Consider the following 21,250-nt stretch of genomic DNA (forward strand, 5'->3'; position numbering starts at 1 on the left):
AGAAGATCTATTTCTCTGGACAGGTGAAGAGGCTTTTTGAAGAGGCACAGGCAAATAGAAGATGCTTATAAGTGATGACTGTGGACAATTATGCACAGGCTCCATCCAGCCTTCTCCGCACCCCCTGCCCAGTCTCACCTAATTCTTCAACTTCCTACAGTCCCCCTCCAACATGCGGATCCCATGACCCCAGAATAGCCTTTTGCAGGGTTAGAGAGATCCTGCTCCTCCCTTTTTTACTCAGCAGGAAGCTGGTGGGATCCCACCCTGTGTGTTACACACTTCCTGCTTCATGTGGCAGTGAAGTAAACTTGTTTTTCTTCAACTGCAGACCTTAGGAGCACAAGGAAACATGGTGAGAGCCAGCATGGGGTAGTGCTTAGGCTCTGTGGGACCCAGGTTTCTGCATGACTTTGGGCCAGCCACACTCTTTGCGCCTAACCTACCTCCTAGGGCTGTTGTTAGGATATAATGGAGTGTGAGAAAAGGATGCCAGCCGCTTTAGGTCTCCGGTGGGGAGAAAGGCAGGGTATAAATGAATAGAATGAAATAAATAAAATATACTTTCATGCTCATATATCTATTACTGAATGAGATATCTCAGGCAGCTTTCACTCTTAAATCAGCCTTTCTCAACTTTTTTAACTTTGAGAAATACCTGGAATATTCTTCAGGCTTTGAGAAACCCCAGGAGTGATGCGATCGTGCAGAGTATGGTTGAGAAGCAGAGCTGTGGATACGCCCACCAGGGCCCCTCCCCTCTCCACCTCCTTCAGGCCACCACTGAGCCACAAGGGAGAGCGGTATATAAATATAAATAAATAAATTGGGGGGGGGGAGGCGCGTCAGTATAACCATATATGGTTGTATCACCTGGTTGTTGCTGAAATTCATTTTTTCCCGTGGATTTAAGACTATTTCAGCTTTGCATTATTTCTTGCTTCTCTTTGGCTTTCTTCCATACCAGCCCTGTTGTTCTCTGTTTAGTGAACTTGAATTTCTTCATTTTTTTTTAAAGTGGAAGATACAATATCATATTGTATATTAGTTGTTCAGGGATGCCTCACAGCAAAACCTATCCAGATTTTTTTTCTTTTATGGTGCGTTTTGTTATTTTGTTTCCTTCTGGAAGCAGAAAGCAGGGGATGGGAATAATTTCTGAAAGTGCTTTTTGGCAGTGGCACATCTGAACAAAAGTGAAGCTCTTTGTTTTTGAAGAATGGTTTGTCCACTAAAGGCTGAAAATGTTTAGCTTTCCTTGCTTCCTTTAAAATGAACTAGGCCAAAAAAAAAAAAAAATCCCCCAAACCTTTCCCGTGGGGTGTTTTGACTGAATAAGCACAACATCCACCTCTTTCACTGTTCTGTAATATTTACAACAGACTGAGTTGCGTTTTAAAGGGAGGAAACATTTAAAAATAATGTTACGCAATTTTATTTTGGAAACTTCAATGAGCCATTAAGTAAGGTTTTTAAAAATCTTCCCAACAATAAGAAAACTCTGCTCTGCTGCCCTGTCACGTTAAATTCATGAAGTCATCAAGTAGCAAATTGGGGAAGGCTAAGTATTCAATGTCTAGCATGAACATGCTTGATCATTAATATATTTTGCATAATTTATTACCCTTAAATGCCTCTTCTAAGACAGCGCTTGCATTTGTAGGGGTGTGTGTGTGTTTTTTTTACATCTATTAAAATAATTTTTAATCCTCCTTTTACTATATATGAGACATTCAATAAATCAAGATTTTAACTGATTAATGCAAAGCAAATTTTGTAACACCTGAAAGGCTGTGGGGTGGCACACGTTACATTTCCCCCCAGTAGCTCCAAAAAGGCCGTCCATGACATTATATCCTAATATCTTTATTTTTAACAGTCAGGCGGGAATTCCCTCGCTCTTGGCCTCTTCCATCTGGCAGTGCTTGCGAATCAGAACTCTAACATCAGCCTCGCCTGTAACTTTTCCAACACTTTCAGGGACGGGATTACACAAAACCAAAACAGTTCTTTCCTCAGTGGGGATTGCACAGCTGCTGATACGGCTAATATCTACAAAGTCCTTGGCGAGAATTCGTTCCATTCCAGGCCCACTTGCAGGCAGTGGAAGGGAAAACCCTTGCAGCCAGATCCTGTGCTGGTGGCTCAGAAGTAAACCCCCCACTGGGTTCAGTGAGACTTACTTTCAAGTAAGCGCACAAACTATTGTGTCTCGTGGAACCTTGCTGCTGAGCACCCCCCCCCCAATAAGTAGTAAATTGAGTCATCTTGACCTCCTTCCTCGCCCCTCCGGTAATAGGGGTGGATGTGTCTGGGGATTTCCACCATGTATATGTGATTTTATGTCTTTTAATGGGGGGTTTAACGGGGTTTTATTGGACATTGTAATCCGCCATGAGCCGGCTTCGGAAGTGGCGAGAAATAAATCTAATAATAATAACAACAACATCAATAACAACAACAACAATAATGATAAATCCTGTCCAATAAAGTGTCCTCTTTTATTTGATCCAGGCTTATATCTAAATGGAAACTTTCAGGAACTACAGACTGTAATTATTAAAAAACCTTCATGTTATTAATTTTTGTAATTTCCCCTTACTCCTCCTTTCCTCTAGCTCCCCCACCATACACCCCTCCCCGGATTCTTCTCCTGGCCACCCATGTTAAATTATTGGCCCCCAGCCTGGCAAAACTGTGCTGGACTGTCAGCATCATCCCACCCCCAGCCCATGCCACACCTCTAAAAGAATATACTCAAGTCTGTGCAATAAAATATGGGTGAGATTAAATCAAACCCAGTTCTGTCCATACACAGCAAGATCCTATTGGTCAGCCTGAAAGGCTGGATGGGGATTGAAGATGGGTCTGTGCATCATTGCATGGGAATCTTTGGCAGAGATGTAGCCAGTCAAACACATGGACCTGCCTTATATTGAATCAGGCCATTGGTCCATTCCGGTCAGTATTGGCTATTCTGACAAGTGGTTGGCTCTCCAAGGTCTTTGGCTGATGTCTTTCGCATCACCTATCAGTGGAGCCTTTTATTTGGAGATGCCAGGGACTGAACCTGGGACCTTCTGCACGGCAAGCGGATGCTTTCCCACTGAGCCCATGGCCCCTCCCCAGCCTTGTTTGCTAACTAGGGTGTTGTCATATTTATAGGTGTTGCTTCATGAAAGAATCAGTCTTCTTTCCCCCCTGAAAATGTTAATTTGCCTTGTTATCCATCTGTTTATCCAATGTGTGGTTCCGTGCCAAAGCCTCCTGCAGATGAGGTACTTTGGTGCCCCTCTAGATTCTGGTATTTATGGCCCACGGATCAGCAGGGAAGAGCGTTTAAATGTTGGCGTACCACAGCTAAGGCTACCGAGCTCTTTACTGCTGTCAGAAAATAAAGTGCTTCAGATAAATATGCAGCTCTTCGTGGATCAGTAGGAAAAGATGGAAGAAAACGGTCTTTTCGATATCCTTGTTTCAAACAATTTAATTTTTCTCTTCCTTGGCATATCTGGACTGGGGATCTCTGTCCCTTATGTGCCAGGTAAGAAGCAGACCCCGGAAAGAAACAGAATAAATATTGAGGGGCAACAATCTCCAAAGAAAATGTCCCCTCAACCAGCTGCGTAGGTGTGCCTCAATTTGACAACAAATATGAAGTCATGGCATGTTCCCAAGCATTCTAAATTCTCAGGGAGTAACGGGCTGTGTGTGAGGAGGCAGGTACTGTGGAACTACATATAGTTACATATAGTTTGTGGGATCAGTTTGGAGCCTTGCGCTGTGAACTCAGAAGGAAATGGTTATAGAATTTGTTTTTTCTTTCTCTTTGGGGGATAGCACGCAGCCAGGTTCAGCCTGTAATTTCATGTGCTCCTTTTAGTGTGCGTTCAGCTTTCAGAAACGGGTAAAATTGAGGAAAGAGTGCAGCTGCTTTTTCAGGGGATTCGTTGTTTGATTCATTCTTGATGCCTCTGAGAAACGGCCCTCTTTCTCATTCTCTTTGAAGCCCGACTTGACTTAAAACCCGGTTCTCTGTGGAAAATGGGTTCGCGATTAAATTCAGCACTGAAGAAAATCCTTCCTCCTCTTATTTATGAGTCGGAGGGCAGGAGGGGTCTCCACACTAGGCAAGAACAGTTCCTCCCCTTATAAAGCGGGACAGGGGAGGGGCTGTTCTTTTAATTTGGAAACCTGGTGCACATCACAAAAGCATGCATTCTTATGTTTTCACCTTCTCAGCAAGCAAATTTTATTGTAATCAGGAATGGAATTCACGTTGCTAGGGATAATGACGCTTTGGACATGGATTGCCACGGATGCCCTGATGTCATAGAGGGGCAAGGCAAGCAGATGTCTCCTTTCATCTGAGCTGATCCAAAGGGGTAGAAGAGCAGGAAGGGGTGGGGGCAGGGGTAGGAATGCAAGAAGCTAAGAACAGAGAAGGCTGGGAATTGAAAATAAAGAGATTTACAGTGGAATGGCACCCTTACAAGTGCATTGAACCCAGTGGGCTGAGGAGGGTGTTGACTCTGTATAGAACTGCAAATCACCAGCATTCTCTGACACTTTCACCTATGTTTTTTTCATGCATCAGAGAAAGTCTGAGGAAGAGTGCATGCACAGGAAAGCTCCTGAATAAATCTTTGTTGGTCTTAAAGGTGCCACTGGACTCTGTTTTTGTTGTGCTACTTCAGACCAACACGGCTACCCACTTGAATCAGAGAAAGAGTTGTTGGTTTGAGTGCTTGACCACTTTATTTTCCCACCTCTGAAACCCAATTGAGTTTTGATTCGTTTGCAGTCATTCTTTACACCTTGCCAGTAAAGATGTGGCAGACAATATACTTTCCAAATGACACCCTCGGCCACCTGGAAAATACAAAATATCTTTAATGCTGCTGGGACAAAACCAGTGGATTAATATCTCCTTTCCTCTGAAAACGTGGAGTCTTTTGTTGATTTTCTTTTTCCGTTGGCTTAGATTCTGGGTGGTTTAAGAACTGAAGATTTATTTTTTTCAGAAACAGTTTAATAATCATTTTTATTAAAAACCACGTTCTTAGGCACGAATGCCATCTCGCTTGTGATTACAGCCACGACTGAGCTAGTACGGTACCCGCCAATATTGTAAGGATCCATTTCCGACTTCAGATGAGAGACTCTTTAGATTTAAGTCACTTAAAAACGGTCGCATGGGTGAGCTCACTCAATTACTTTTCAGAAACTTCCCAGTTCACTCTATTTAACTTTATGCTTTAGGGAAATAGAATTCTTATCCTGCTTCCTCCCTCAATAAAAGAATGAAACTGATGCAGAATGGCAGTCCGAAAAAGGGGGTTGGGGTAAGGTGAAACAAACTGAGCTAAGCTGTGTAAAAAGAATTCCTTACAGCAACTTTTACAAACATGGATTCAAATGGGTCGCCGTGTTGGTCTGAAGTAGCACAAGAAAATCAGAGTCGAGTAGCACCTTTAAGACCAACAAAGATTTATTCAGGGCATGAACTTTCGAGTGCTGAATAAATCTTTGTTGGTCTTAAAGGTGCTACTGTGATTTTATTTTACAAACATGGATAGTGTGGGTCATAGGAGATAAAATATTCAGAACTGGTTGTAAGTTTTGTGCTCCTCCAAATTGCCATTGAAATCTGCAAACTGGCAGTGAAAGTTGGGTTCCTGCAGTGGCATAGACAGATGTACCCCCCCCCCACACACACACACATCTGAAAACTGGCTGGCACACCACGTTTTCTTACTGGTTTAATTTTTAAAAATAAAATCTGTTGTTGTTTTTTAATTTTTAGAAAGGATAGTTTATTTTTTTGAATAGAACATTTTCTGAGTTTTTTAAATCGAATAGTGGTGCCCATCCAGAAGCACTGATGTTCTAAATTCCAACTATCAGGAGTGGGAACACAGCTTTACGGAAGGGGCTGACTATCTACTTGATATGCAGAAGGCCCTGGGCCTGGGAAGTGTAACAGTTAAAAGTGATGGACTCAGATCTGGAGAACTGGGGGGTGGCTTCTTTCCTTTCCTTTCTGAAAGCATCGCTTGAAAATACAGCAGGCCCCATCTATTCTTCATACAATATATAATGCACTTTCAATGCACTTTAGAAGGGGACTTTCCTGTTCTGCACAAGAAAATCCAGCTGCCAAAGCACATTGAAAGTGTATTATCCTATGTGTGCGGAATGGGTCCGGGGCCTCTTCTGCACACAATACACAATGCACTTTCAATGCACTTTAGAAGTAGATTTTCCTGTTTGGCACAGGAAAATCCAGCTGCCGAAGCACACTGAAAGTGCATTATCCTATGTGTGCAGAATGGGCCCTGGGCTCCTTCCTTACGAGAAATTCAGTGGACCAGCTTCCATGGAGTCACTTCTCATGTTACACCAAAGTGTTGGGAGGGGTGCTTGAGAGACGATTGGAATCGTGAGCTAATTCCATTTCAAGTTATCCCATCATGTATCACCTGAAACCTACAGAACGGTGCATGCTGGTCGCTTTGGGGCGAGCTCTCTGTGTTGAAAAGTGGAAACACCAACATTTTAGTAGACAGAGACAAGGAACAGAACCCAAAGCACTATATAAATGCGACATATTGTAATAAAAGCGTATTGCTGAGAACCCTGCTTCAATACCGCCTTCCATAAAATCCATGTTGAGGATGATACATCTTGATGAAACTGGCCATAACTGGCTGGGCGGGGGGAGAATTTAAAAGCAGCTCTTTTCCGCTGAGCCTAGCTGGAGCAAGGCAGCCCTCCCTGTGGCATCCCCCTAGCTGAACATGATTGATTGCATCTTTTTTAAAGACACGTCTAAGAGTATTTGGCCTCAGGGCTTTCCTGAGGTTTTGCCCTTTCCTTGCTGGCTGGCCTATGCCCCAACACACAGATTGCTCCTTCCTACGAGGGGGAAATGATTTGTTTTCAACCAAAGAGAGGCTTTGAGCTAGGCTGATTAAAGGGGGAGGAGCTTGGGTTGGAGAGAAAAAAGCTTATCTCCCCCCCCCTCCCAGCTGTATGGGTAATGTGTATGGAGTGGCAGAAGGCACTTGACTGACAAGTGAAACCATCCCCAAAGGCCGGGAGGGGAGGGGAGAAGGAGTAATACTAACAGAGTGACTTTGCTGATTGATGTGTTGGTTGTGGATCCCTGTAGATTCCTGAGATTCTGCTTCCAGGATTGTTGAGCCCAGCACCCTTTGCTTATTATCCTGAGCTAGGGGCCAAGTCTGTTGCATTCAGCAATACAATGGGTGCTAGATGGTGGGGGGGGGGATGGAAGAACTCTATGGATGGCCCAGCTGTTAAGGAACTCACCTGCAGGGGCAGCTCTCACGCAGCAGGGATCTGCAGCCTCTGAACCTGGGAGGGAAGTGGAAGAAGGAGGAGGGAGTGGTCAGGGGTGGGGGACTGAAGGCGATTGGCTGGCTGCTGGACAGACAGGTAAGCCGGTTGGAGGAGGAGGAGGCACTCGGGGGCGGGACAGCCGACCTGAGTGGGTGTTAGGTGCTGAGTGTCACTTAAGCCATGAGACACGCTCCTCCTCCAAGCCCTTACCAGAAATATTATGTGGAACAGATGCGACATCTGTTGGCTGCTTGGCATGGTGAGGACCAGGACTGGTGCAAACAGCACAGATGACCGCTTGAAGCTGTGGAGAACGAAAGAGAGGGAGAGATTATTATGCCCCAGTTTGGTGTAGTGGTTAGGAGCGCGGACTTCTAATCTGGCATGCCGGGTTTGATTCTGCACTCCCCCACATGCAACCAGCTGGGTGACCTTGGGCTCGCCACGGCACTGATAAAACTGTTCTGACCAAGCAGTGATATCAGGGCTCTCTCAGCCTCACCCACCCCACAGGGTGTCTGTTGTGGGGAGAGGAATGGGAAGGCGACTGTAAGCCGCTTTGAGCCTCCTTCAGGTAGGGAAAAGCGGCATATAAGAACCAACTCTTCTTCTTCTTCCTAATTAATATGCCTATCGACAGCTTTTATTCTTTTTAGTATAACAATTGTATTGCCTTTTGCCTCTCTCCTTCCCACTAAATAGGATAAAAGGAGGAAGGAAGGAAGGTTTATAATTGAACAGCATTAGTGTCTTGCAGTTCCTAGAAAAGAACAGGAAGATTGGGGGCTGCTCTTTCCTAGCAATAGGTGAGAGAGAGCAGCTACTATGGACAGAATCAGAAGGCTTGCATTATTTTCACTTTAGGGGGTAATGGATGCTTCTGAAAAACCCATCTATCGCAAACACCCATTCTGCAGACATCCAGATGCTGGAAGAAGGAGATATGAGGCAAGAGTTACCCCAGTCTCACGTCAGTTTGTTCACCTCATTTAAGAGAGCAATCCTAGACCGTTTATGCACTGGAGGTTTCATGCCAGGCTGCAGGCTGTTTTAGTCATTGCAGGTTGCCCCACTTCTTCCTGCACCCACATGGGGAAACACTTGGCCTGGGGCACCTCATCCGCCTCCAATTTATGCTCCTGCATGGGAGCTGGGGCACTGAAGTTCCCAGTGCATAAACGGTCCTAGGGAGGTCTACTCAGTGGGGCTTACTCTTGGAAAAGTGTTCTTAGCATTGCACTGTTGGTCTCCTTGGTTCATGACTGAGCACATCAGGTTTCCTAACCCATCTCCATAGATTTGAAATCGTATCCACTGGCAGCCCAGACTCATGACGTTCTGCCTGGGAGATTCTCTGTTGACTTCCCCCAAAATATCTCCTCATCTGCTCCTTCCTGGTAACTTTCCAGGTCCCACAATCAATTCATATGACAGTTATTGAATAACAATGTCCATAATGAATCCAAGGTCTTTTTTTTTAATGGTTAATATTAAAGGCATTGTTCCTCGGGAAAAATAAAAGAGGAATTATTATTTAATGTGATCATGGGAGGGAAACTGGCTACGGCAAAAGCTTTGGAAACGGATGAAAGGTCACGTCATATATTCTGCCGTTCAGGAAATACAGCCAAGATAATAATTCCCTTTTTTTTTTTCAGCTCAGTCATTGGCTCATAAGGCCGCTTCTGGGAATTAAAAATTTAATACAAATTATAATTCAAATTAAACATGGGAAAAAATTAAAATGTTCTCAGTGGTTCTCAGTTGGAGTTGGATCCAAGCTTGCGAGGGTCGGGGGGGTGGGCTTCTCTGCTTCGTGCCTTCGTTGAAACAGCCCCTTCGTTGGCAGGTGGGAGCTGGGTGGGTCTTCCGCAGCTGCTGGGTAGAGGAATGAAACGTTCGGGTCTACAGCTAGATTCATAACTACGAAATGTAACCAACTTGTATTTGTGAGCACGTGATCGTCCCAGTATGTTTGCCTTTTTGGAACCGGTGATGTTGAGTCTGTGGATACTTGGATACTTGGCGGGAAGCCCAAGTTTGATTCTGCCTAACATCACCATAGCAAGTGGATATCTGCTGTGGAAAAAGAATCAGGGACTGCGTGGTCCTGAGTATATTTGCCCCAAAGTCCCAATGAATCCAATAGGATGTATTGATGTATTGATGCTTGCGGCCATCCCACCCAGGCCTGCATCTTTGATTCACAGAGTTACTTAGAAATGTTATTAAGGACTGTGGTCTGTACTACTGTGTATCAGAGTCAGAGTATCTTTATTTCAGCTCCCCAAAACTAGGATCTTAGAACGGAGTTTTGCATCATTTAATGTGTCACGTTAATACTTATGCCTTACTTCTGTTTTCATAATTCTGGTTAGTTCGACAGCCCTAATCCTATTGCTGCCTTTATTAAATGCCCCATTCTATTGATTGCATTGACATATACTCTCTATAATCTTCCTTGAATCCAACTGAGGAAGGCTGACCGACCATATAAAACATAAATAGATAAAAGGGTCAGGTGCATGCATAATTGAGTATCAGTCTGCCTTATGTCTCTAACTTGACACATTATAGGCAAGCAAAACAAGCTAAAATGAGAGCTGGCATGGTATATGGCTTAGACCAGGGGTAGTCAACCTGTGGTCCTCCAGATGTTCATGGACTACAATTCCCATGAGCCCCTGCCAGCATTTGCTGGCATGGGCTCATGGGAACTGTAGTCCATGGACATCTGGAGGACCACAAGTTGACTACCCCTGGCTTAGACTATTGGACAAGGGTTAGGAAGACCCAATTTCAAATCCCTGCCCTGTGGTGGAATTCACTGAGTGCCCTTGGGACAGACATTTGCTTTCTCAGACTAATCTACCTCTCAGGGTAGGTGAGGATAAAATAGAGATGAGAAGCATGGATACCAGCCTGACTCGTTTGAAGGAAGGGTGGGCCATTAATGCAAAAGAAACAAGTGCTGAATAGCCATGCAGAAAGGACTAAAAGCCCCGAATGGACTGAAAGCTTCGGCAAATTGCATATGTACAAAACCTCAACATTCACACATGCAAGGGGAAAAAAACAGAACGAAAGATTCCTAACACATCTGTTCTACTTTGGAAATAAGAAAAAGTCATCCCAAGCCCCAAAAGGCAGAGCGAGATTTGGATGAAGAGAAATTACAAAGGCCCTACCTAAGGAAACCTCTCTTATATTCTGCTCACTCATCATATTGCGAAATTAGTTTCTGCAGAAAAGCACCCATATATATTTTTCCCTCCATCACCAAGTTCCTAGTCTGACCTCCCTTCTGCCATGTCTCCTGCACTCCCCTCCAGCAAATCAGAGCTTACTGGAAAATCACCTCACACCCCATAAGTTCTTCGTCCACCTCTATTGAATTATGCCTCTAACTGGCTCACATTTGAAGGTTTCATTGTATTCTAAATGAACAAAATATGTTGCTAACCCAGGAAGGTCTTCCTCTGCTCACCTTGGAAGTGAAGAGAGTTATTCACAGCCCCCACCCCCACCCCCAGTTCCCATTCTTATGTTTTTCTTCATCCCAAAAGCAAAGAAAGGGCAGAATACATTTTCTCTATTCTGTTTCTTTTTTAAATATTAATTGAACAATTTTCTTAGTGCTTTTGGTCCTCTTTGTGTAATTGGTCTAGCGTGTCTTGTATTTGGTCTTGTGTTTGCACATTCAGCAGGTTTTTTGCATGCTCGTTGTTGTAAAAATGACCCCTAATCTGGACCCAACCTTGCAATGGTGGAACCATTAAGCAAGGATTCTATCTCTGCTGCAGAAGGTTCTTCCATCAGGGAGAAGCTATTAGTAGATTCCCAGTACTGAACCCAATGATGGTTGGAACACAGAGGTTGAAAACTGCTTTTTATCTGGCGCCTTAATAGGAGTAAAGCGGTCATCAGCTGGACATTTTGGAGGATGGGTTTTCCTAGCTGGAATACCAGGATGGAAAAGGCCCTGTCCAAAGCAGCTGGGTTTGTTTGGAAGAACTAAAAAGAACATGCCTAAGCACATCTGCTCAAAATTCTACTAAGGTATGTTCAGTGGGGCTTACTTCCAGGAAAGTATTCTTGGGCTACACTATAAAGGAAGACTTGACAAAGCTTTATAACGTTATAGGTCGATGGTGGAGAGGTGTGCAGAGAGAAATTTCTTCTTTCGTAAGCTAGAATGGAGAGTAATCCAAGAAAACTGGCAAGTCAGGTCAAGCCAGGTAAAAAGGAAGTATTTCATAGGTCGCTAACATGGCTGGAAGCTTAAATGTCCTTTTTTAAAAGCACCGGACATATTTATGGGAGGCGGATGTATCAGTGGCTATTGCTACCATGATGGCCTAGTGGAACCTCCATGAAAGGTGCACAGACACGGTCTGCCTCTCAATACTTGATGTCCAGTAAGGAGTGGAAAAGAATCGTCATCTTTCTTATGCTCTGGTTGTGATCTGTAGCATCTGGTTGTCTGCCGTAGAAGGGAAAAAAGAATACTAAATAAGATCAGTTTCCAACCAATAACCATCTTTTAACATGTCTTAATGTGCTGGGGATTTTAAGGGTTATGTATTTTTACTATTTTATTGTAAACCTCCCCCTTTGAGAGCGCCGTTATATAAATCAAAGAATAGACAAATAATCAAACACATTGGTTTTTCTCATATTCTTTTGCATATTTTTGTTTTATTTATTTATGTTTCACATTTATATATATGAAAAATGGTGTTATCCAAAATTTCATATTTTTCCCCCTGTATGACTATTTTTTAGAAGGAAAGTTTCCTGCTGTGGAATATAAGAGGTTTTCTTGTGCACTTTGGATCTTGCATTATTTGTAGGATTTAAAAACACAAAACCCTAAACTGAAATTCTCTCGGGTATAATTCATGCATTGCAACAGGTTTGTACTGTTTGACCACTTGCAACCCAGTTAGTATGAGGCATGCAGATCAGGGCAAAAAATACCACTAGTCTGCTTTAAAGCAGCATTTGCTGGCAGGGGCTCATGGGAATTGTAGTCCATGGACATCTGGAGGACCGCAGGTTGACTACCCCTGCTTTAAAGGGCTGTTGCCAGAATGGCAAGATAATGTAATCCTTTGAATTTGATAGAGTGGCATAATTTCTACGAATAAATTCTGTGTTGGAAGCCAGAGTGTCTCGTCCAGAAAACTGACCCACCCAAAGCAGATGAAAAGCAGAACTGGCCACAGTTCAAATGTTATCTCTGCAATGAATTCACTAGATGGCTTTAGGCTGAGTGTTCACACTTAACTCACACGCTTTCTGTCTCAGCCTAAACCCTTTGTTTACAATACGAAGGGTTTATAATGCTGGTGATTCATGAGAACTGGAGCATGAAAGATTCTGGACCTTCTAAATCAGGGGTAGTCAAACTGCGGCCCTCCAGATGTCCATGGACTACAATTCCCACGAGCCCCTGCCAGCATTGTAGGGAATTGTAGTCCAAGGACATCTGGAGGGCCGCAGTTTGACTACCCCTGTCCTAAAAGGGTGGCAGCCACTTTTGCAGACAGGCTAGTGGCTAAGGGACCCTGAGCCACGCTGCAGGTAGTCTGTGGGTCAGTCATGTATGATAATAGAATAACATTTGCCCACCTTAAGAGGACTGTTTGTCCTGCTATGTGTTGTCTATGTGCCTATTTTTCCTCCTAAGTGGCTCAGGGTGATTAGTGTTCATGATTCCTGGCTTTGCAGGGCCTACCTTAAGGGGTTGTTGTCGAGGTTACAAAAAGACTAAATCCCTCCAGTGCTCTGAAGCTCGGAAAGAATGAAAGGTTATGGGGGACTGGGGGATGGGGAGGCATATTGCAGAGAGAGAGAGAGAGAGAGAAGAATGCAATCTTTCGCATATGTTTTGCTATTGCTGCCCAGGCAGTCTAGCAACTTTTCTCTCTCTCCCCCACCCCTTCCTTATAAAGGTCACTTGATTTTTATAGCTCCTGCCTCCTCCCCTCTCCTCCCCTCCAGCCAGGTCGTTCCAGTAAGCGCCTGGCAGCGGCAGCAGGCTGGCTGGGCTGGGGTGGGGATGGGGGGGGGGGGGGAGAGAGAGAGAGAGAGAGCACAACTTTCCTTGGAAAGGAATCAAGCCTCAACTTAACGTTTCTGTCCTAATTATATATATCTCCCCCCCACCCCTTCCCAATGCCCTTTTTTGTTTGCCCTCCGGAGACCGGCGGGATCGTGCCTCCGCACGGGCCGCCCCCGGCAGCTCTCAAGCTCTTTGTGGGAGTCCTCGGGTCACCCTCCTCTTTTTCCCACCGCCAAAGGTCCTGAACCCAATTAATGGCTAATAATTATCCAGGTGCTACCTGGCAGAGCCAAGGCAGCGGCGGAGGTGGAGGAAAAGCCGGAGAGGAAAGGGACCCGATTCCTTCGCAGGGAGCCAGACCGAGGGAATGGCGGGAGGGGGGGGGGCGAGGCAGAATGTCTGGAACCGAATCAAGTTCAGATTCCAGAGCGGCTTGTTGGCTGGAGGTGTTAATCCGAATTAAAAGAGAGCCGTCGCCTCCTTGTTTTAATACCATGCCTCTCCGGGACTAATCGGTCCCGGAGGAATTCTTGAGCCTGTGTTCTCTCCCGTTTCCCCCCTTCCTTCCTTCCAGGCCGGATTTCTTTCTTTCTTTCTCTGCCCCCCCTTCTCCCCACCCCTCTTCCCCTGCGGCTGCTTCGTTCCTTATCCCCGTCCTCTATCATCTCCCCCAGTCCAGCTTCTCTTACGCGGGAGTAACCCCCGTGGACCAAAGTGGGCCTTACTCCCGAGTAAACAGCCGTATGCCACAAAGCCTTTGCCTGCGGGAAGGTCCCGTTTGCGCCCGGTAGGATTTCTCTGCGCGTAAAAGAGCCGCGCTGCACGTGGTCTCCTCCGAAGAAGAAGGGGTTTGCATTTTCACGGCCCCTTTAACCGAGCTTATTCCCTTTTAATTCTCCTTCTTCCCTCCTGCACATGAAAATGCTAAGACTTTAACAGGCTCTACGCAGGATCGCGGGGAAGTCCGTCCGAGGCTTGCTTGCAGCCTTAGAATATATTGGGGGGCGGGAGGCTAAATGCGCCTCAATTGGGTGGGCGTTTGGAGGTTGTATTCTGCTTTAAACCGGTTGGGGGAGGCAGCGCCTGCGGCACGGAAGCCACCTTCGCTTGCCCTCCGCAAAACTTTCTTTCGGGGGACCAAACACCCGAGAGAGTCTCCTGCTGGGTCATCCGCGTGGCTGATTCTTTTCTCCAAGGGTCGAAAAGCAAAGGACGCATTGGACAAGCTCCGCCTGGCCTGGCCGGGCCGGTCCTTCGAAGCGGGTCTGGGCCCCGTTAAGACCCCTCCTATTTCGGACCCGGCGATGCAGGCAGCGCCGAACACAAAGAGGGGCACCCGGGCTGCTGTCGCAGATCCTGGCGACCCGTGGAAATGAACAACCGGTGGCATGAATGTTTCCAAGGGGGGGGGGGGAAGGGGGAGCGATTCAAGTTAGCAATTGGAGGAGGGGCGTCCTTCAGTACCTTGATGGGGTCCTTTCGCACGGGGAAGGTCCCCGACCCCTGGGGGACGCAGGAGGGAGAATCGTCCCCAAGCGGCTTGTTTAAACCTCGGGAGTTTCTAGAGTCGAGCAGCGGTGGCCAAAGCAAGGGATTCAAAGGCGCAATTAAGACACCCTTGGGGGGGGGGTCTTCTGCCAACACCCGCGTGGCCAGTCTCCCACCCACCCACCCCCGACTTGGTGATTGACACACGGTTAATAGGTCTGCCTATATGTGTGTGGCATGGGTGTATTCTTGCCAGTCCCGTCGCGAAATCCATTTCTGCAACAAAATAAGCAGCGAATTTTCCTTGGTCCCCGGGTTCCTGTGCACAATGCAGTCCATGAGCCGCCCGCTCGCCCGGCCCCCAGACTCGCCTGCACGCGCAACTGTTACTAGCAATTAATGCATTTGTGATGAGCTCATTAATTTAGGCGCTATTTATTATCTGACACGTGAGTAGGTGCAGCTCTTATAATATCACCAGCTCCGTGGTGATATTATGATTGAATATATATGTCGAGGTTGATAATATTGTTAGGTAGCAATGCGTCTGTTATTACTGGTATTAACAATAACATAGGCACTGCTCTATTAAGTCCAGAAGTAATTACAGGGGGCGTGTGAAGAGGTAACATTTATACAGTGCTTTGCCCGCGTTCAAAGCGCTCTTCAGAGGTATTAGCGTACTTCTGAACGGAAAGGAAGTCTTCGATTCCAAAGGGAAGTCGCCCATTAAACTGCTCCCCCTCCCCCCTCCCGCCCATCCTCCTAATCCGCCCCATACTGAAAAGAAAGCACCCCCCCCCCATTCATCCTTCCTGCGCCTTATCCAGACCGGCAGCTTTCAACAGGAGAAAACGAAGCGCGGAAAATAGCCGCCTGTCGCAATTTGTGCAAGTTTACGCGGAAGTAAACTTGACATGTTTACTCGAAAGTCAGCCTCAAGTGCTTTCGGGGGAGGGGGGGGGCAGCGGTGCGTCCGGATTTCGGATTTTTCCCCGGCCAAGATTGTTGAGCATTTATTCCGCAGAATTAAGCGGGACTCAACCCCGAATAAGCGGAATTTGCCTGAAAGGGACTTTTCAAATCTGCGGCTGGCCTGGGCTTGCTGCGAATACAAGCGTGGGGATCTAAAGGTAATATAAGGACACCGAGACAGTCTGGGGCTCCAGGCGTTGATAGCTTAAGCGGATCGTTTTTATTCCCCTTGCGTTATCCATTGCATTGTCAAACGCCTGCGTGTGCATGAAAGCCTGCAATAGAAATTATAAACATCTTTGATCTCCGCCCGAAAGCAGGCTTCCAGTGAAATCTAATACCATCCCATTACTGTTGCATCGAATTATGATTATTTTAATGTGGGTGGCGTTTTCCAGCCTCAAACTGCACCCCCCCCCCCCCCAGTGTACACGCCGGAGCGAACTCCACCGGATTAGGGAGGGCTTGCTTCCGAGACAGCATTGCTACGAGGTGACGCTTAAAAACGAGTCACTTTCTTAATCTCACAACGAGTTTTCTTTCATTTTCTTCCTTTGACTCCTTTTCCACGGGAAACACCTGACATAAGCGGCCCTCTCTGCTTTGTTCATTTTTTTGGGGGGGGAGGTCTACCCCGCTTTCCCTCCTCTCCTTCTGGCTACAGAGCCGAGAGTTCAGACGAGAATCAGAGCTGGGGGTTTAAATGGCTGCAGGAGGGGGGGGGGGAGAAAGCTTTTTGCGCTTCGTCCCCACACCTGGACAGCCTGTTTGCTGCATTGAACCCCCTCTAATCTCAGGTCTTGTGAGGGAGGGGGTCGTCTCACCCTGCCCCACATATCTCGATGCAGATTTCCGAGGAACTCAAAAGCTTGCTCGGTCGGTCTGTAGCAATTTTCTTGAGTCGGGGGGGGGGGGGGGGGTAATCGACATAGGCGCGATCTCTGGCGACGGGAGGGGGAGGGAATCCGCTGGGGTCCCTTGCAGTCTTCAGCTAGTAGGGAGTCCGGCTGAGGCTGCCTTGACCAATTCCTGCCTTCAGCTGCCCCCTTGTGCCTGGAAGGTTGTCTCTGGGGAAAGCAGGAGGAGAGTAAGCCGCTGCAAAGCCTTTGGCCAGGCAGCTCCTGTTTACACAGGGAACATCAATCCGGTTCCTCCTTGGCTTATCGGGTAAACAGGGGGCATTTAGAAGAAGAAGAAGAGGAAGAGGCAGAAAGGGAGGTCTGGAGGGACGCTGAATGTCTAGAGGGTCTTTCCGCCCCCAGGTGGCCCGTGGGGGCAACGTGAACAGGCGCCTCTTTAAATAAATAATACTTTCCCAAAATTCTGAATAATCTCTGCGTGCAGGGGGAACAATCGAGGGCTTGTCCCAGCCAATCCTCCGAAGAGAGAAAGTCGTGTGTGTGTTTTACTAAGGACCTCCTGATCAAGCCATAAAACCTCAACTATTTTAAGCTGTTCTAAGAACTTGGATGCCAGAAATGGGGTCTCTCTCTGCGTGTGTGTGTGTGGAGAGAGAGGGAGAATGTCTACACAACAGACGTGTGCGGTTCCTTTGGTAGCCGCCTGGAGGGTCTTTCCCTGACCCCCTTCCTGGGACCTGTAAAAGGGCAGTGCGAGACAAATAGCCCTGTCCAGCCCCGAAATCGCCGCACACTTGCTCGCGTGTAAGGCCCGTTCTGTTCGCTGGCGCTTGGCTCGGGCGCGAATGTTCTTGGGTCGGTGGCCGTCCACCCGCGGCCTTTCCGCCTGTTCGCATGAAAGTCACATTCCATTAAAAAGGCTGTTTACTCGGATCGAAGTGTGCGTAGCCGCGGCTGTTTGAAGCCCCTCCATCTCCCTGGGAAAGCGTAGGTCTCCCCCACGTGCCCAAATCTCTCGTTTAAAACCAGAGGCCGTTAAAGTGATTAAGTGTCGTTGGATCGTGCCCAGATGCACGTTCTCCTCCTCCTCCCCTCCCCCCCCCCCGAAAATGCCAGAGGGGGAAGTGGGCCACTTACTTCCAGAAAACAGCACTGCAAACATTGTCATGTGCAAATTATTATAAATTGCATTTTTTTTTCCCTGATGGAGAGAGTATTGATTTGGAAAGGCAGGGCGGGAAGAGAACAGAGTCCTCACGTGGAAGGAGTCAGAGGAATACAAAAGACGTTTAGAGCGCTTCCAGAACCGGAAGGCAGCTACCCCCCCCCAAAAAAAAAAAAACCCTTCCCCCTCTTGAATCTACCCAGGTTCTTGTCAAAACCATATCCCTTTGTGCAATGGTGCCTTTCCTTCAACAAGACTTATGAACAAAAACTTTCGATTCAGACAAAAGTTAAGTTTCTAGTTCTCATGAGGAAAAGCCACCCTGGGGAAGTGAGCGCGCGCACATGTTGGTGGACAGTTCTAAGGGCTGAGGGAATGCCAGTCATTTTTGACCCGGGTTCTAATTCGACGCAGCTCCACGCGAACGTTCTTGGCGTGATCGCTCTAGCAAAGTCAATTAGGAAGGCGGCCTTGCAAAATCGCCTCCCTTTCCACAGCCTCCTGAAAACCCCCCTTCTTGGATAAGACTCAGGCGTCTCTTTCCTCTCTAGGGAAAATCTTGCTTCTGAGTTTACAGGATTCTAGGGGGAAAATATATTAAGGGGGGATGCTAAAAGATTATAGGCGTCATGACCCTAGGAGGCATTTTAACTGGTCAGTTTGATTTCCCACCTTTGAAACAGGTTTTAGAGCAGGGGTAGTCAAAGCTGTGGTCCTCCAGATGTCCGTGGACTACAATTCCCATGAGCCCCTGCCAGCAAACGCTGGCAGGGGCTCATGGGAATTGTAGTCCATGGACATCTGGAGGACCACAGGTTGACTACCCCTGGTTTAGAGGATGAGCCCTCTCTCTTTGGGCAAGTGTATCGGATCCCATGTCTTAAATAAACTTGCATTTGCATTTCCGGTCGCGTAAGCTTGCATGGAAGTGGAAAGGGAAACAACGGAAGACTGCAAAGAGGCGTTAGGCTTAAAAAAAAACCCACTGATTTTCCTCTTCATTTGGAACAGAAAAGCTGATGAAGGCCTCGGTGGCTCTCCCACTTACCTGGGTGGAAAGGCCCTTGTAATAGAACCGGGGCTTCCTCCTGGGTAACTGCCTTCACTTCCATACCTTACTAAACCTGCCCGTACAGGAAGCAGCGACGACCCATTCGACCATGAATTTTCTTGGCATTCCTTATTTTGCTGGAGCTGGTTATAAAACATGAAACAGGTGCACAGGGCTAGCTGGGGAGGGGGATTCCAATGTTTTTAAGCTATCTGAGTCGGGGGCTTGGGGGGGGAGATGGAGGGCTCTCTGCCTAGGTTCTGCTAGAGCTGGTCCACTTCAGGAATTTTTAAGAACCTCCTGGGAAGTTGAATGTGAAATGCAACAAGGAGAAACCTAAGCAGTAATATTTTTAATGGGGAGGGGAATACAGGCTGATCCCCCCCACCCGCGGTTATTGGGCCATTCCTGTTCATAAATCATAATCCAGAACAGGCGCTGTAGCTTTGCTGTTTTGGTTTTGATTGAAGGGCGGGGGGGGGGAGGTGGAATTCACTGGTAGGTCAGGTTAACACTGGCGTTTTTCGTCGTGTGAATCAGCAAAAGGAAACTAGGCTTCCTAAGGACGCCCTAACGCAGGGGTAGTCAAACTGCGGCCCTCCAGATGTCCATGGACTACAATTCCCATGAGCCCCTGCCCTAACGCATTGTTTTCGACCCCCAGCAGCAGCCACGATCCACAACGCAGATAAACTCAAACGGGAAACAGTTTTAATATATTAATCTGGACGCCCAACGCGTGGAAAATGCCGGCTAGGACAGACTTGGCCGCGGGTGGGTTGCGAATGCGATCCTTCCTCCCAACTGCGCCGGGCCTCGGGCGGGTCCTCAGAAGCAAATCCCGCAGCAGGTCAATGCCGTTGCTTTCAAATTGCGATCCTAACCCCACTGACGCCAACGGGGCTTTCTTCTGAGTAAAAGGGTAGCTGGATTGACTCTTCAAAGCACATCCCAGGGCGCGTTTACAAGTCCCTTTGGGATTCCTCTTACACAACCAGGGCGGGTTGCGCGGCTCCTGGAGCTCGTAGTGGACCGGGCCTGTGGGACTCTCAATTCAGGCCAAAGTTGCGTGTCCCTGTTTTGGTCCATCTGTTTCCCGTTTCTCCACTCACGCCCCCACCCTTCTGGAAGCGACAGGTTGAAACACGAAAGAAACCCCCTCTTATTTCTCTCTTTAAATGGCCCCATTCGGTGGAAGATTCCAAATATGTCAAACACAAACATGGACAAAGTGAGAGGGGGAAAGGGGGGGGTGTTGTCAGTCAAATTATGATTCTTCTGCATTTCTCCCCATTTAAAATGTTATTTAAAACCACCACAATAATTGCCTTTGTATACATTTGAACGGATTGGAAGTGGCAGAACCAAATCCACCCCACCCCTACCAATATGGGTATATTGGGAGAGGAGGTTCAATTAATAGCACCTGGCCACAGACCCAAACACACCTTTTAAATGCCTCCTTCACATCTGGGCCAATCTTAAATCCATCTAATTGGGGGGGGGGAGGTCGCCGTGTTAGCTCCCTGCTCTATTTAGTCGCCAATTAATTCAAGCTTTTTTTCTTTCTTTTTGGTCTTTGCGTTTTAATTTTCTCCCTAAAAATTTTTTTTAAGTTGTCATTTGGGAAATATTTAACAAGCGCCACTCACTGCCTCCTTGTCCAGAAGTCCCAGCAAATTTACAGATCTTACTCTTGAGGAGTCCAAACCAACAGCTATGAAGCTGATCCTAAAGCGCCTTCCAGGGAAGAGAAGTTAACTCCGAAAACTTACTTCTGAGTAAGGTCTGCCGAGGTTAAACCACGTTTGGATTTTGCCACCTACCGAGGTGGGGTTGGGGGGGGGGCGCTCAGGGAGAGAAAGAGAATCAATCAAACCCTGCTTAAAAAAAAAAAAACCTTGCAAAAAGATCTGAAGGGGAAGCAAGGCCAATAAATTGACATCCCAGCCAATAACGCTTAGCCCATAGCTCCTGCGTGTTGAGAGTGCTTCCCGGGGCACGATTTGTGCATAATCCTTACAAGACCCCTGTAAGGTAGGTCAGCATTAACTCGGCGCTGACATTGGCACGCCTGGTCCAAGGCCACCCGGTGCGTCCGGGGCATGAACCCAGCTGTTTTGGCTCCGGGCGAAGGGGGCCTTGGATGCAGGGCCGGCCCTGCCCCAGTCAGCCACGGCCCGTTTTTAAGATGCCAAAATACCTTTGGTGGTTTTGGCCGCCGCCGCTGCCGGACAGGGCTGCCGCTTTGGCCAGTCTCTCTCTGTGTGTAATGCACA

At 47.1% G+C, this 21,250-nt stretch overlaps 1 protein-coding gene and 1 long non-coding RNA gene across 2 annotated transcripts in view; one reads left to right on the forward strand and one right to left on the reverse strand.

The window, feature by feature from the left end:
- The window catches only part of PRDM16 (PR/SET domain 16), a 338,369-nt gene that overhangs the window by 13,002 nt on the left and 304,117 nt on the right, over positions 1–21,250 (forward strand). The gene's annotated exons all lie outside the window — the stretch shown is intronic.
- Positions 1,844–7,646, reverse strand: LOC143824463 (uncharacterized). The gene is made up of 3 exons (XR_013226779.1): positions 7,576–7,646; positions 7,336–7,380; positions 1,844–4,035 (listed from the first exon to the last, which is right to left on the reverse strand). It is a non-coding gene; the product is annotated as an uncharacterized LOC143824463 (long non-coding RNA).

This window comes from Paroedura picta, chromosome 15, assembly GCF_049243985.1.
Source record: "Paroedura picta isolate Pp20150507F chromosome 15, Ppicta_v3.0, whole genome shotgun sequence".
NCBI classification, from domain to species: Eukaryota; Metazoa; Chordata; class Lepidosauria; order Squamata; family Gekkonidae; genus Paroedura; species Paroedura picta.